We start from the raw sequence: 14807 nt of genomic DNA, 5'->3' as shown, positions 1-14807 counted from the left end.
AGCACAGAATCCCTTAATCTCATTTACGGAGCAATCGTGCGTCAGGACATCAGTATTTAGACTAATATTGTCCTGTGATTTTTTTTCCTAATCTATCAATTTCAAAATTATGGGCTAGGAAAGGATAATAGTAGTATTTTTGGCAATTGCCATCAGCTAAAGACCATTCCTAATTTGTATTTCACTTTTTTTATATTACCAAACGAGGAAGGATATGTCTATCTACATCAAAATGTTACTAGCAGGTGCCTGTCTGTTAAGCCAGGTGTTGTTCTTTGTTATCATGAGAGACTGTATTTTAGCAAAACAGTACATATCCATAACCATGTGTACGCACTGAGTTAATATACAGGGAACCGTATATTGAAAACAAATTTGCATTTAAAAATAATGCAGTACTTTGGTTATGTCAAACTGCTTGAAAAATTTTGACTCTTCAGCTTCACTTTTTCTATCAGCACAAACCAAAATGGATGCATATGAAAGCCCTTATGAAAAGTGAGGTGAAATTTAATGACACACACTTGTCTAACACACTTGTCTAATAAAACCTACTTCCCAGGAAAAAGCCATGAAGAATTAAATTTTCTACACGAATTTTTTTTTCAAGAAACTGAGCTGCGCAGCAGAGGGAAAACACATAATTTCTGCTTTCTTTGGAGATGTACAAAGAAGGAAAATATACACTAAATTGTCATCATAATCCTCAGCATCATCATCACAGAGAAAGATTCCTGTTTCACTCAACAGGACCTTGAAGAACTGAAAGCATAGAGGACTGGGTCCCATGATTTCAGAGCCACTGTTGTGAGATATATAGAGGGTCCTTCACAGATAATGAGAAGTTGCAGAGTATAAAAGTTTAAGATTTAGATTGATAGTTTTCTAAAATGTTACAAAATTTTGAATCACTCACTATAATACTCTATTAGTGTATTTTTCTCAATTATACTGGATATTTCTGCACTCAAAATATAATTCATTACTGGGTAGACACATGTGACTGACTCCTCATGTGCTAGGAGAAAACCTTGCAGAAGCAGAAATAGCCTCTGACAGCTGAGGCAGGAATGAATCAGAAAAAAAAACCCTCTCTGTTATGAGTGGCAGCTTATAAACTTGTTTTTTTTTTTCCTTTTGTATTTCCTTTTTTTTTTCTGATTTTTTTGTTTCTTTGACTCCTGGTGCTACTCTGGTAAATATGTGCTATTTCCATTTCTGGTTGTTCTTGCATCATCTTAAGGGTGTTACTTTCATACAGTCAGTTTTCCTGTGCTGTACTAATGGGTGACAACTGTGTGTTTTCCTAAGCAGGGGTTGTCATTGATCAAGTTTCTCTTTATAGCTACAGTTTGCTTGTTCATTTGGTGTCTGTGGTCACCAGTTTTCCAAAAGAACCCACCTCTTCTAGCAGAATAAAATTAGAGAAAGGTGTTTACTTTCAAATGAAAAACCTGAACTGATACAGACTAGCCCAAAAGAACTTGAAGTGACTGAATGCGCCTGGGCCAGCCATTTTGTGTCTTAGCCTACCAATGATTGAATTATTCTGTCCTGTCTTGACTATTCAAATATTCTGTTTTAATATAGAATTGTGAATGGGAAAAGGATATGTCCCTGGATATGTATACATTTATATGGAGAAATGACTGTGTGTGTGAGCGCATGCATGTGTGCACTGTAAAACTAAGTTGGTTTGGCAATTTCAGACTCTTTCCCTTACAGATAGAAATTATCCAACTAACAGTGAAATAGATATAAATTATATATATTACTGTCAATATACTGCTTTAACTGTTAAGAATTACTAAAAGTATATGAAAAAAATAGAGGGTCTTTTTTCCCAACTATTTTTTACTTGGAGTGAACTTGAGAGAAAAAATGGCTAAAAAGTGGACATGAGCTCTTTGAGAAGGCACAGAAGGATTAGAGGCAGGTTAGGAATGTGAATTTGCTTTTCTACAGAAATTCCAAATTATCTTTGTTGTGAGAAACAACACTAACATCACACTGTCATTTACTGATAGATCGTGCTAGAGGGGGAGTCTGTCTTATTAAAATATTATTATTAAAATATTCCCTATGAGTTCAGTGAATAGAGACATTTCCTTAAGGAAATATCTGTGGAAACATGGCCAGAATTTCTCTGTATCACCCTTCATTAGGAAAATTTAACAGACTAACAGTTTGGAGCACAAAAGTTAGGCATCTTCCTATGTGGTTTGCATCCTGTTCAAAGAGTTACTAAGTACTTAAGAAACTTTTGTGATATGCCTACAGAAGCCTGCCTTATTATTTCTCAGCTCTTCTCTGCTGTTTCTGTCAGATTGAAATACTACTAGTTACAAAATGATCCCAACTTAAGATCTAGTAGTACGATAAAATGGCCATCAGAAAATCCCTTAATGCAGATATGTGAAGTGAAACCAAAATCCTTGCATCAAAAAGGAAAATATAGTTATTGTTATCACATCTGTCAAAGGAATTACCCTGTTTCAGTCAAACTCTTTTGCACTAGTTCCTGTAATAAAAGATCTAAAGGATGACTCCAGGAAGAGATCAACTTGTTAACAGAACACCATATATTGACTGTGTTCAAAAAGTCTGTATATTCAGCAAATCTCCATTGTAACACACCCTCTACTATTGTAAGAACAGTAGTTCCTGTGGCGAGTATTTGACTCCAGTCTGAACTGTATCTTTTGCACTACAAAACTTCAAAGTCAGCCACTTCAGAGAAACGAGATGGAAATGCTTTTCCTTTAACTCTGTGCTTCACAGTTTAATGAAGAGTTCTCTCTTTAAAAGGCCAGTGGAGCTACAGCAACAGAAGGTAAGGATAACAGGATAGAGTTGGTTCAGACAATGTTTAAGAATAGCAAGTTTATCCTGGTGATATTGAAAATATTATCTAATCTGTACATAAATTAGGACAGGTTCAAGATCTTCATCACTTGTGTCATTGTAGAAGTTGTGCAACTACACTGAATGCAATAACTTTGGGGAAATGCTTGACACTAGATTTATGCCTGATCTTCCAGCATCTATAGAGTTTTTCTAAAACTACAGAATAAAAATAAGTGTTTGGTTTACTCCTCCCAGACTTCACCTTTCTCTGCAATAGGAAGGATTGAGGATTAGCTAAATTTAATTTGCTCTGGCTCAAAGGTCAGGAATAGCAGGTATTTGCTGGGTATTTGACCTTTAGCTTGTCACTTTATAAAGGAAACATAAGGAGGACACTAATGTAGAAGCTGAAAATTGTTGGCTCATCCTTTTTATGCATGCAATTAATGTTCTTGTTCTACAGTCTTACCACTCCCACAAGTACAGGCACAAGCAATTGATGTGTGCTGATTGTGATGGCAACATGAAATTGGCTACATTAGGATGTTCTGGTTAATAAAGATGAAACTCTACACTCTTTGTCAGCAAAAGTTTGTCTGCAGCAAACATTACAATTCTTTTTACAAAATGGAAGGTCTAAAGTTAGAGGTAGATCATGATTCTGTCCTTGCTTATCTTTCTTTTACAAGGCACGTAGATGAGTGAAAAGCTTAGAAGAGGAATCAGTATGAGAGCTGGCATTTGTGTATGTGTGTGTGTACATATATATAAACACATATGTCCTGATTAACATAAAATTTCTTATTATTGTTGAACCTGATTGAACAAAATTTTACAGTATGAAAAACATCGTAATTTTGTCAAGAAATCCATCTAAGGGAAGCAGCTCCTTTGGGGTTTGGTTGGTAATTCTTCAGGTTTACTCTCTTTTCAGCAAACAGGAACTGGTTATCCTTATTAAATAAACCAATATAGCATAATGTAATTACAAAACCACTTACATAGAGCATGGTGTGTAGGACATGGAACGTCAAGGTTCTAGTCTCCAGACATTAGCGCAGTCTTAGAAAAAATATCTTTGCCATGTGAACATGTTTTTCTGTTTTAAGTATATTTTTAAACATCAAACATTGAGACAATGTTTGCTGATGTGTGTGCGTGTCTGTGTGTGTGTGCACACGTGCAACCTGTAAATCAGAGCAGTTTAATTTAAACTAACAGAGCTATGCTAACTGGCCCCCACTGGTAATCAAGAACTAATTCTTTTAATACTGAAGGTCCTGCTCAGAGCACACTTATCACTGGGAGAAAAAGATTGGACCAAACGTAAGACTGTTGTAAGTGAAGATAGCTGTGCTGATTTCAGTGGAGCTCTGCCAGCGTATACCACCTAAGGGTTTGGTAAAATAGTTTCAGGCAAAGAAGGTACATTCTTTTCAGAGGATTAATTATGTTTTATATGCACCTACTGGCTACTTTTCGGGTAAGTTGGCTGCATTATAAAAAGCAGGTAATAAAAAGAAAAAAGTAACCTGAATTTGTAGGTGGTCCATTTTATTGGACTAAAAATAAAAGGCAAGCATTTGCAAATCACTACGTCTTCCTTAAGAGCAAGAGAGAAGGGCAAGTTGAGGCAGCAGAAATGAGAGCCTGATTCTGATTCAGACTTCATAATTATATTCTGAGACCGAGATCAAAGCAGGAGTTGAGCAGGAAATGGCAAAGAGAAAGTCAGGTGCAAATATCACACCCTTCTCTGTCGCCATCATGAGCCAAAATTTGGAAGCCAGTCTAGCGTGGTGAATGCATGTGTTTGTTTAAAATAATTGCCTTGACTGAAGCTCATTATTGTTTTCTTCTGACTGCATTAGGTGGGAGCTACTGCCAGCATGTTTCTGGTGGTACAGGTAGCCAGTTTAATGCAGTTGCCGTCATTAACACTTGACAAAAAATCCTGGAGTCTTAATTCAGCTTCTAGTCAGGCTTTCCCAGGTAAAGTGCTGCTGAAGTCGGAAAAATGGACTTGAAGTCAATGAAGATTTACTCCCATCTTCCATAATACCCTAGTGGAAAAAGAAAACACCATCCAGAGATTTCAGAGGGTTGATTCACAATGAAGCAGCAGGATGTTTCTTCAATGACTGTGGATAGAATCTTTTCCTTTCTTTTCTTTTTTTTTTCTCTTTTTTTTTTTTCCCTACTCCAACTTTGCATAGAATGTCAGATGAAGAAGCAGTTTTGGCAAGACAATAGTGAAGTGGGTCAGTCTGCACACACACAATTTTCTAATGGGTATGAAAGCTGTCAAAAGAACATTCTGGATGTAGGTTCACCCTCCAAACCAGCATCAAAGTTTGCTAGCTATCCCTGTCCTTATTTTATCCAATACTGTTTGTTCCATGGGGTCTCTGCCCTACCAACTGCACTAGGTAGACATGTGTAATTAACTGATTCGACCAGGGAAGAAGAAATTGAGTCCTTGTCATTGCAGCTAATGGAAATGCAGCAAAATCTGTTGAAACTGGAGAATCTTGATATTTGTTTAAAATTTTTAAACCTCATCCTTGCGCATGGATGCATAATAAATATACATAATTCAAACACACAAATTGGAACTTGGTTTTATTTTCGTTGGTGTCATATTCATTTGCTAATTTGTGGGTTGGGTTTGGAATAAAAACAAGTCATTTGCTGGGAAGGAATGAATAGCTGGCCCTGGAGGTAATATCTAATCTGCTCAGTTTTAATAGTTGCCTGCTGGGGGGGAAACCCCACCTAGAGGGGCAGATGTACTGTACGGACCTAGCTAAGCCTCTGTGCAGTTTCTTCCTGTTAAGTTCTCTCTCTTGAAAACAGTCATCTTAAAACTCTTTGTAGAGGCGCACAAGGGGTTTAGAGCAATCTCTGAGATCTCTGTGCATGATACAGCACAATGTACTCATTACAGAATAAGTGAGGCAGGAACTGCTACATATAAAAGGCTAAGGTGTGTGATAAAACAAGGAGGCTCAGGCAAAATGGGGAAGTCTGATAGTGGGAACAAGTGAAAAATCTGAGAGGACAGGCAGTATTCAGCTTATAGAAGAGGTCAATTTTATAAATTATCAGAACTTTAGTAATCAATTTTTTTAATGTAAAGATTTCACTCTTTAGCTTACAAGAATATAAAACTTCCAGAGGCTTTTATGATGGGTCCTGAAGCAGGTTTCATCTCCCTCCCATTTTCAAGCACAGTCCCTACGAAGCTGTACAGCACAAACTCAGACCTTCAAGGAAATCTGGTTTTGCTCACACAACAGAACTTGGTCAAACTTTCTTCTTTGACTTCACATAATTGCTCGCACAGTTGTTCACACAGTTGTTCTGAAATGTTGCTCCTTGCTCATCTGTTCATTAGTCTTCCCTTCCCTTCCCTTCCCTTCCCTTCCCTTCCCTTCCCTTCCCTTCCCTTCCCTTCCCTTCCCTTCCCTTCCCTTCCCTTCCCTTCCCTTCCCTTCCCTTCCCTTCCCTTCCCTTCCCTTCCCTTCCCTTCCCTTCCCTTCCCTTCCCTTCCCTTCCCTTCCCTTCCCTTCCCTTCCCTTCCCTTCCCTTCCCTTCCCTTCCCTTCCCTTCCCTCTCTTCCAGGAGAGTCACCTGGAAGCTGTGCCAGTTTGCCTTGTCTTTCACCCGCTCCTGCTCCAGCTGAAGCTGTTTCCTGGTGGAGAGTGTCAGGAGAAGAGCATGCAGTGTACCCAGCAATCAGCTCACACTTGTCCTTCTCTTCAGTGTGAAGATGTCATAAATTGCAAAAGAAATAGTTGCTGCAAGTTATGTCAAAATGTATCTATTTCAAGTTGTATTTCATTTCAACTGAACATCTTTTGGAAACAGAAACAGCTATCTAACTATCCAGGTACCAATGACCAGAACTTCGGCATTCAGGGGACAGAAGAAGATAAAAAATGTTTCATGTTCATTAACAAACCCACATGTTCTGACTAAATGCTGGAAGTGAATGTGCAAAATCCTTACAGCCTGATCTGTCAAGATGTTTGGGAGTCTATTCTTCTTTCAGCTGACAAATTCCAGGCTGCAGTTATGACTGCAGAAAGCTTTAGATTTCTTCTTTCCTGTTGCTTTAGGAGAAGACTTGCCCCCTTCTAAGACACTGACATGATTCTCTTGGGATTTTTTTTTCCTATACAAGAAATATTCTTATATTTTTCAGTTTTCTAGACTTCAAAATCACTCACATATCTAAATTTCACATTCTTAAAGGAAATTCTCAGCACATACAGCAGCATTATTTCATCTTCTATGTGTGCACAATGAATTAAAAAATGTGAAGAATTATAGAGAAATAGTCTTGTAGAATTAAAAATCACAGTTATTGGAAGACTGGAAGATCGGAAGTTATTGCATATAGAAGAGCACAGTTTTCATAAGGTAGTGATTTTTGTGACTTGTTCTCACTAAAATAGGTTAAGCAACTTGTGTTATACAGTGTGTTGTGTGGGGAGGCACCAAAGTTTATTACTAATATTTTAATTAAATATTGCTTGCAATTAAATGTATTAAATCCTTTCATTATCTCCCTCTGTGTAGATTTTAGCAAGTTCAGCATAGACCAAGTGTGTGGACTATTCTTGGGACCTAATGACATCAGACAAATTCAAGATCCAGCTGTGAAGATGTCAATGGCAATTGTGCCAGATATGCATTTATTTTCACAGACAACACTCAAGTTTTTTTGCAAACATTCAGACTAGCCATTTGGCAAGGCCTGGTGTTTGAGTTGCATTGCTCAGTGGAAAAGGCAGGGAAAGGGTGGCTGAATCCCAGAAGATATTCAGAGACTGAAGATCTACAGGGTTAGAGTGAATGCTTTGATTTCTAGTAGAAGTTGCTTCCATTTCTGCTTGTAGGATTTCAGGATCAAATAAATTTTAATTCAAAGCTCCTAAAGTCTCTCAGCAATGTGCATTCTTGCCAATCAAATCTTGAAATTTCACTGCTCTGGCTGTTATCCCTGATCCCATTTGGATTTCACCAAATGAATGAATGTCTGAATTTCTGCTTTTCACCTCACTCAAGTGTTTCTCAGTTTTTTGGGGTTTTTTTGCGGGGAGGTTGGTTGGTTGGTTTTGGGTCTTTTTTGTCTTCCAAGTAGATTGTGGGATTATACCTTTCTCTGAGAAATTAACCATTTTAATCTCCTAGATAGGATTGCTTCTTTCCTTTTCAAGCTTGTTATGGCAGTGGTGGAAGGGAGCAATATGTCTTGTGTTCTACTTTTGAAGATGTTTTCTCTTGGCTTGTGTGGTTTTAGTCCTTCTTTCTCTCACTAATCAAAATTCCAAATGAGCCCTTTATTTTTGTCCCAAAAGCTCTGTTTATCATCAACGTCTTTCAATCCTTCATCATTAGCAAGGCATGCTATAGGCTAGGCACATCACAAGTCAAAAATACAAATTTTTTGCCCCAAAGATTTTGCATCCTGCAGTCCCTACACCACAGTCATTTAGGATTATAGGTATGCAAAGCCCTCTGATTTCCTCCAAATAGTGCATAGCCGAGGGGTTTTGCTGGGAAATAAGAACTCTGTGTCTGGAAGAAAGAATGAAGAAAATACATCTTTGCAGGTCTTGAAGGTAGCTTCTCACTCACCAAGCTTGGCCTGCTGCATCCAAAAAAACCAAGGTTTGCTGTGAAAGGCCCTTAAAACATCCATTCCACACATCATCAACTAAATATCACAATACATCACAGTAAACTTCCGAGCTACCAAATGGACTAAAAAAGCAGATTTTGCCGCAGGAAAGAAAAATGGAAGGGATCAGAGGAACCAGTCTTGTAAGTAGTGAGTACTTGCCCTAACAAAACATTTAGTTGCTTTTAGGTTGTAGGCTGCACTTGCCTTCTTGGGAAATGAAGGCTTTAGGAAAATGAAAAGGAGTTAGGAAATAAAAATCTCCTATTCTAAAACTGTTAGCTGATGAACTGACGAGTCCAGCAGTGCACTTTGCTGGGCGAGGATGATGCCACTATAAGCAGCAGCACAACTCAGAATCAAAAGAAGTATTATCTTTTCTTTGTCTGAGCTTCATAACGCTGCTTACTTTTGATTTTATTTCATAGATTTATTTAATTCAAACCGCACTTAGGTAGCTTCTTCATAAGTTATTTCACTTACGTAGTAATTTTCAAAATGTGTTAAGTATTTAATGAAAACTTCCAATGTAGAGATAAATGCTGCTGCTTAGAATATCAATCTGATTTCATGATCATGAAATAAAATATACTTTAAATGCAGTTTTTTACAAAATAGCCCTTTGCATGTGTATGAAAGGACACCTTTCTGCTGTGTGTTCACCTCTTAAAATTGCAACAACTGCTATGAATGCAGACCTTGAACAGATGGTAGAACACAGATTTTATCTAGTTCCAGATTCCCAATGAGATACTTCTAAACACACACAGAAAGAAAACTGACGTATTTGCATGACTTCTCTGCACACATGCTTAAAATAGTATGAAATTGGACACTGTTCAGATGAGTCAAAATAAATGATAGGGCCAGCAATAAAATTATATTAATATGTCTAAATAGTGACTTCCCCCAATCTCTGCAACTTGTGAGATCGGGCAGCAGACCACCACCCACGTCCCTGATGTACAATCTGCTCATATCAAACTCTTCACTGCAATGCTTGAAAGATTTCTGATCCCCAAGGAAAATAATAGATGGTCAGGAAACTGTGTGCTAAGTTCAGAAACTATTTCAGATGTAGTGTACAATGCCTGAAAAGAAAGTGAACTTATTGCGCACAGCTGCATTGCAGCATATTCAGAGATGAAGTTATTGGGGGCCCCCTCATATTTTCTTTGGCCTCCACACAAATTGTTGACATCATTTATTCATTGCCATTCATCTACTGTTGTTCTGAGTTTAAAGCTGTATTTCAAAGATGGGGGAAGGTCTTAATCAGTGGGGCAGTTCCTCTGGGAACTGCTATACCTTTCCTATTGCCTGATGACTACAAAAATTAAATCCAGTAGTCATGGATACCTCCAAAATTTTCACTCAGTGAATTCAGGGCACTAAAAATTCAAATAAACACATAAACAAACTCATAAGCAGAAAAAGAATTGCACAATACCTTCAAAGATATTTATGCTTTTCGTATTGCCTCACAGAATTGTAACTGTGACCAACAAAGTGACTGAGGTTGGAAGGGACCTCTGGGGGTCATCTGGTCCAACCAACTTCCTCTAGCAAGGACAACTAGAGCTGGTTGCCCAGGCCATATCTTCAAGGATGCAGACTCCACAACATCCCTGGGCACCTATGTTTGTGCACACAGATTATTAGGTTTTCTTAAATTTGGGCTATGAGCTTTCCATGGGTGTTGCTCCTAAATCACAACTACTCATGCTACTTGCTTCCATAATGCACCATGAAGAGACAGTGAGAAGACAAGGATGGCAGCAGACACAAGGAGACAAAACTTCTGAATTAATGTCTTTAACATTGATTTGCACAAGATATTTACAACTGTTTTGCAACCACTTTACAGAAACGTCATGACTCAGGAGCAAGTTAAGCCACAGGCTAGCACACAACAGCTCACCTGCGACTATGAATTAAGTGCTTGAAGATCACTAAAGGTCTTGGCCTAGCTGGCTAAATTGCTATGCAGTTTAAACTTCAGCACAACGGTAACTCTGCACACCACACTAAAGTAAGTGGTTACTGGTTCTTTTTTGGCGATATGCAGTAACATCCTTATGTCGATGAAGTTGCTTTTGATGTGGAGAACCAGGACAAAGCTCACTTAGCAGAGTTAGGCAGCGGCTGTGCTGTATTTCACACTATCATCCACTTAACTAGAACTGGGACTGAATGGAATTTTACATATCCAAGCTTCAAGCATGGTGGAAAAGGGTCACCAGTCTAACACAGTAGGCTTCAATCACACTGCAACAGCAAAAGAAGTACAGCTCCTGCACTGTGCACTGTCATTTCAAAAGGTACATAAACATCTTACCCCTTGTCCCTTTTGGTCAGACAAATTTTCTGAGATGTAACTTTTTGCAGGACCTCTTTTTCATTGAAATGCACCTTTTTTCTAATAGATATATGGTATATGTTTGCAGTAATTACAGAAGATGTTGTCCTTTTCATTTATGCCTGCGCAATCCAGTTTGACATCATGTCATAAAAGTTTATGTGTTGTGTCCTCTGAGCTCCTTACTAATATCCCTGGCATTCTCCCTGACTATCCAAAATCAATACCATTGCTCCTCTCTCAATAAAAAATGGAGCATTGAACAGGGTCCAAATGTGCTCACTGACAATTTCCAGCAATTAGATGCTGTGCTAACAAATGACCTTCCCATGGGGTGATAAAGTAGGACCAGAAGAATCACCAATGTCTTTCTCAGGGGAGCTTGCAAATAACTGGGACCTTTAAGAAGTGGATTCAGTCTCTGTCCCTGTTTCTGTCACTGGAAATTCACAGAAATATTGAAATCAAGACAGAAAGGCATTCATATTAGGAACCTTAGCAATCAATTTTTACTTGCAGATGGTGGATTGTAATCAATGTTAATTAACCAGACTCCTTTTCAGACCAGGCAACACTGAGAGACAACTGTGTACATTTTTGACCAAGACAACTGATTTTGCTGGCCTTCAGAAAAGGATAGTGGTGGCTTTGTGAGTCACACCAGAATACAAGTATAGGAAAAACAAACACAGAATACTCTGAGATAGAAAGAATCCTAAAGGATCATCAAGTCCGACTCTTAAGTGAACAACCCATATGGAGATCGAATTCGCAACCCTGGGATTTGTGGAGGTGTCAGTGGGATAGTGCAGGGCTGACCCTGTGGCTCTTAACTCAAATTCAGTTTCCTGGATGTGAAGAACTGAAGTTCTTTTCTTCTTTTCTTCTTCTCTTTTTGTTGTTGTTGTTGTTGTTGTTGTTGTTGTTTTACCTCCAATGAACTATGCAAAATGGATTTTTGTTCTCAGGTCAAGTTCAGGAGAAAAAGAACTGAATCAGATGTGTCAGCCAAAATGTTACAGTCTTCACAGATTTGGCTTGTGAATTTCTTGCTATTCATAAAGCCTCATTTCTTTTAAGGTTGCAACTAGGTAGGCATTTTAAATTTCTATATTTTAAAAAATCATTTTCACTGCTGCAGAAACTCCATACATTTTCTGAAAACATGGAACCCTGAAAATTACTGTAAACCTATTTCCTTTTCTATTTTTAATAAAGAGTGAGAGAACAGTAGAACAAGGGTGGGACAATGAACTCCTGGAAAGATAGCCAAGACCTGAATATACAGGCTGAGTTATCTTCTGTTTTCCAGACATTCTTGCTGTCAGATGTGTGGACACAGTCAAAGGAAGCTGATACTGCTTCTTGGTCTATACCTGTTCTTCAGAAAATAAAAGAAGCACATTTTCTAGTGCTGTCAGATGGGTGCTTCTCCTTAACACAAGATTCTTTAAAATTTTGCAGAGCAAGAAAACGAAAATATACTGCAAACCAGGATTTATATACTCACCTATATGCAAATCTTGTTGCACTGATCTGTGAAGTTTGTAAATAAAGCTGTGTTTTGTGGCATCTTTGAATGGAATGAAGATTGAGGCTTTCAGTGATCTCTGAGTGGCACAAGAATGAGCTCCAGATAACACCAGAAAATATTATTCCTCAGGTTCAGCAGGGGTCTTGGTTGCAAAATCACTCTGACAGGGCCCTTTTCTGTTCTGTGTTTGTTCTCTGGAAGCCATCAGGATACAGTTTCCAAATAGTTATTCTAAGTGCAGCAATGACACATTGACTCATACAAAACTGGTATGAGTGGCTTGGTCTAGGAGAAAGCAAAAACATGACTACAATGTGCTGTACTACATGTAGGGCAGCAGGTAAAGCTCTGGTTTCTTGGACACAGTTATCACAGGCAAATCGCTCAATGACTGTTGCTCTGCTCCTTTTACATGCGGTTATTATAACAGTAGTTCCTTCTATCAGTCCTCTCTTCTGTCACTTGAGATAAATCTTGCAGAAAACAATACCCTCTTTATGGATTTGCTGAGCAAGGAAAAGGGTACAGATGTCTTGACTCCACAGGGGTTTCCTTGGATTGCTTAGATGTAGGCAATATTATCAGCTGGGGGGGAAAATTTTTTAATTAAACAACATTGACTAGTCTATGAAGTTTTATAAAACAGAATTTCTTTCTCATACTTCAGATATTAAGGGGTATTTCTTTTTCTAGGAAGCATAAAGAGTATGGTGTGCATATGCCAATATGCCAGGAGTGTAATTTAGTCCAGTCTTTTTACAGGCCTGGCCTGCCACTTCTAGGAGAAAAAGGTACTCTCTGTCTAGTGCTGCTAATACAGGAGGTAGCAGTACATGCTTCATGCAGTGTGGCTACTCAAACACACAGCAGAATGATCCAGGGGAGAATTCAGAGCTACAGGAACAACAGTATATTTAGACTGCTGTCTAGTGCCAGATCTGGAAGCCATCCCTGCATCAAAAGAAGGGGGGAAAAAACAGCCCCACACACAGAGAACCCATACCAAAAACACACACGACCTAATTTTCTAAGAACATATTTGCTGAAAATAATTTACCACTCCAAGTATTTCTAGTGCAGTCTGTATAAAGAAAGAAAGCCTCCTTTTCTCTTTCTCGTTTAAAGGGGCTGGTTTCTAGCTTTCTATGAAGCAGAAACTTCAGTCTTAACTGAGACTGGGAATTGTATGGTGTGGTAAAATATATGCAACCCAGAACCATAAAAATAACTTCTACTAAGGAAGAAAGAAACAAAACTGATCTGGAAAATAGATAATTTATGTTGTGATTTATCATACAGAATAAAAAATTTTCACATAATATAATATTTTAAGTCTTGGCCGTCATCAACCCTCATTCTATTCTGAGCTGTAAATAGCTGGCCTTTAACAGGCCAGTTAAAAATTTATAATAAGTTCATTACTTACAGAGACAGCAGTGAAACTGCAATGCAGGTGAAGCTTCACTGCTTTTCTACCTGTCTTGCTTCTTTTGGGGAGTTTTTAGTAAACACTAAAGAGCTTGACTCTGCTCTTGAAAGTTCTAAAACAAAAGTACCTCAGTTAGTGCATACTATGTAATAAGTCAACAATACATCATCATTCCATAAAAACTTCTCTAGATTACAAGTTTTTTGCCAAATGCCACATCAGCTGAAAGGCAACTTGCAGCAACAATTTAGGCTGGTGAAATTATTAAATGCCCTACTGTATGCAAAAGGTCTTGCACCTGATGTAAAGAAATAATATCATAATTTTTAGAAAGTTGAACAAAAATCTATTGGCAATGACATTTGAAAGACAGTCCTGTTTTTTTCAGACTGAACACTGAAGTGGTGTTCATCTGTAAAGTTTGAATTCTGACTTATTTCTAAGCAAACTTAAACCAGCTTCTATGTCTAATATGAGGTTCAAGAACAGACCTTCACATCCTTCTTGAATAAATTTGAAAATAGCAGCAGTCACAGAATGCCAGACACCAACAGTTCTGAATCAACAGTGGTTTTGAAGAAGAGCAGCTTCAGATGACATGAGCCATTCTACACTATGCAATTCCAGGAGTCAGCTAAGCAGTGGATAAAAACACCATGAACCTTCTTCAGTGCAACTGGGATCTGACACATACAGGTCCACCAAGGTAAAACAAATACTTTCTGGCTTGATTTGAATTTCAAGTCAAAGAATGATGTATATGCTCTCAGGAATTTCAGACTTGTGGGCATAGACGAATTTGAGACTTCCGCTGAATCCTCACAGAAGCTCAGCAGTGCAGAGGTTGAAAACATTTCTCATTTATGGAAGTCACCCTGCCCTGAGAGCGTTTGCAATGGTGGAACATTCTGCTGAACTAAACTGAACTCAGAAAACTCCACACATGAGC

The 14807-nt window shown here is 38.2% G+C and overlaps 1 protein-coding gene across 4 annotated transcripts in view; it reads right to left on the bottom strand.

The window, feature by feature from the left end:
- Positions 1-14807, bottom strand: part of CCDC171 (coiled-coil domain containing 171) — a 266135-nt gene that overhangs the window by 22930 nt on the left and 228398 nt on the right. The gene's annotated exons all lie outside the window — the stretch shown is intronic.

This window comes from Zonotrichia albicollis, chromosome Z, assembly GCF_047830755.1.
Source record: "Zonotrichia albicollis isolate bZonAlb1 chromosome Z, bZonAlb1.hap1, whole genome shotgun sequence".
Taxonomy (NCBI): Eukaryota; Metazoa; Chordata; class Aves; order Passeriformes; family Passerellidae; genus Zonotrichia; species Zonotrichia albicollis.
This window is presented reverse-complemented; position numbering and strand designations above follow the sequence as displayed.